The sequence below is a fragment of the Ovis aries genome, chromosome X, assembly GCF_016772045.2.
Source record: "Ovis aries strain OAR_USU_Benz2616 breed Rambouillet chromosome X, ARS-UI_Ramb_v3.0, whole genome shotgun sequence".
NCBI lineage: Eukaryota > Metazoa > Chordata > Mammalia > Artiodactyla > Bovidae > Ovis > Ovis aries.
In genome coordinates, this window is record NC_056080.1 from 8,898,804 (window position 1) to 8,901,147 (window position 2,344).

The window sequence follows — 2,344 nt, forward strand, 5'->3', positions numbered from 1 at the left end:
AGTATTGGTATTATATTGCCATGTGCTGATAAGAAAAGTGACTTTCAGAGAAGTTACCACACAGCTAATATGTAGGAGGAGGCAAATCTAATTTCAAAGGTGACATTATTAACTCTGTGTGTGCATGTATAATGAATAGATTTTACAATGAATAGACTATGTACATACACACATACAGATATGCAGTGAATATTTCAAACACATATGTATTTATGTGTATATGTGTAATGAATAGACTTTAAACCATATTTATATGTATGTGTGTATACATATATGTACTTAATAGAATTTAAACCTGCTGGCTGGGCGTCGGCCAGGCAGTTGGCGTCGGCTGAGTCGGCGTGTCAGGGGCTGAGGACCGGCTATGGAGCACGAGGTCCAGCGGGTTCGCGCGGCTTTCAGCTCCAGCCGCTCTCACCCCTTGACGTTCCGGCAGCGGCAGCTCAAGGCCCTGCGCGCCATGGTGCAGGAGCGTGAGAAGGACATCCTGGCGGCCATTGGTGCAGACCTGAGCAAGAGCGAATTCATCGCATACAGTCAAGAAGTCATTTCTGTGCTTGGAGAAATTGATCTCATGCTGGAGAAGCTTCCGGATTGGGCTGCTGCTAAACCAGCTCAGAGGAACCTGCTCACCATGCTGGACGAGGCCTACATCCAGCCAGGGCCCCTGGGGGTCATACTGATTATCGGAGCTTGGAACTACCCCTTTGTCCTCACCATCCAGCCCCTGATAGCCATCGCTGCAGGAAATGCTGTAATTATCAAGCCTTTCGAAGTAAGTGAGAATACAACCAAGCTCTTGGCTAAACTCCTCCCTCAGTACTTGGACCAGGACCTATACGCTGTCGTCAATGGTGGTGTCGAGGAGACCACGGAGCTTCTGAAGCAGCAATTTGACCACATTCTCTACACGGGAAACACAGCTGTTGGAAAAATCGTTATGCAGGTTGCTGCTAAGCATCTGACCCCTGTGACCCTTGAACTGGGAGGGAACAGTCCATGCTATGTGGACCGAGACTGTGACTTGGACGTCGCCTGCCGACTCATCACCTGGGGCAAGTTCATGAACTGCGGTCAGACCTGCATCGCCTCCCACTACGTGCTCTGTGAGTCGTCCCTCCAGGACCTGATTGTACCGAAGGTGCAGGAGGCTGTGAAGGAATTTTATGGAGAAAATGTAAAAGAATCTCCCGACTACAAGAGGATCGTCAATCTTCGTCATTTTAAGAGGATAAAGAGTCTGCTGGAAGGATAGAAGATAGCTTTTAGTGGGGAGATGGATGAGGCCACACGCTACATAGCCCCAACAATACTCACTGATGTGGATCCTGACACCAAGGTGATGCAGGAAGAAATTTTTGGACCAATTCTTCCAATAGTGCCTGTGAAGAATGCAGATGAAGCCATACAGTTCATAAATGAGCGTGAAAAGCCCCTGGCTTTCTACATGTTTTCTCACAACAGTAAGCTCATCAAGCAGATGATCGATGGGATGTGACACCAGTGGTGGTGTCACAGGCAATGAAGTCATCATGTACTTCATGCTCAGCTCTCTGCCCTTCAGAGGCGTGGGGTCCAGCGGGATGGGAGCATATCACGGAAAACACAGTTTCGATACTTTTCCCTATCAACATCCCTGTTTATTAAAAACTCTCAAGCAGGAAGGCGCAAACCAACTCCAGTACCCTCCCAACAGCCAGTCGAAGGTGGGCTGGGCGAAACTTTTCTTATTGAAGCGGTTCAACAAAGGGAGACTCGGCCTCCTGCTATTCACTCTCCTGGGCGTCCTGGCCACCATGCTCATCAAGGCCGGATACTGCTGATGGACCCCAGCCACCTCCTCATCATCTCTACTGAATTATTATTCTGCTCAGGGGCTAACCAACCAATCATTTTAAAATCGTACCAGAACTTTTTAAGAAGATATGCAAACGCACCATCCTTACCATTCACCATTAATAAAACTCACTGCTTCAGTCAAAGTCCCCCACTTACCTCCCTCCCTCCGGCCCCCTAGGACTGAGCATGCTCACTTGGAGAACTTGCGTCCCTAGAGCTCTGGGCAGGGACAAGGAGCGCACTGGGTGAACCCACATTCCAAGACCTGCTCAGTGACTCTTTACCAGGGACACGGGGCTTGCCACCCCCACCCCCACCTTCAGGCAGCACGCCCTGAAGCCTTCCGGAGACTGCCCTGCACGTTTCCAGGTCTCAGTCTAGAGAGATGAGGCGAGATCTCTCAGTGTCCTCGGTGTTTGGGGCACTAGAACTGGGGTGGGGGGTCCCTGTCCCCAGTTCTGGGACCAGAAGACAGCTCCAGGAGGCAGCCCTCCTTTTTCACCAC

The 2,344-nt window shown here is 50.1% G+C and overlaps 1 pseudogene; it reads left to right on the forward strand.

Annotated features, from left to right (window-relative positions):
- The first annotated feature begins 314 nt into the window (after positions 1-314).
- Positions 315-1,823, forward strand: LOC101121403 (aldehyde dehydrogenase family 3 member A2-like; annotated as a pseudogene).
- The last annotated feature ends 521 nt before the right edge of the window (positions 1,824-2,344 follow it).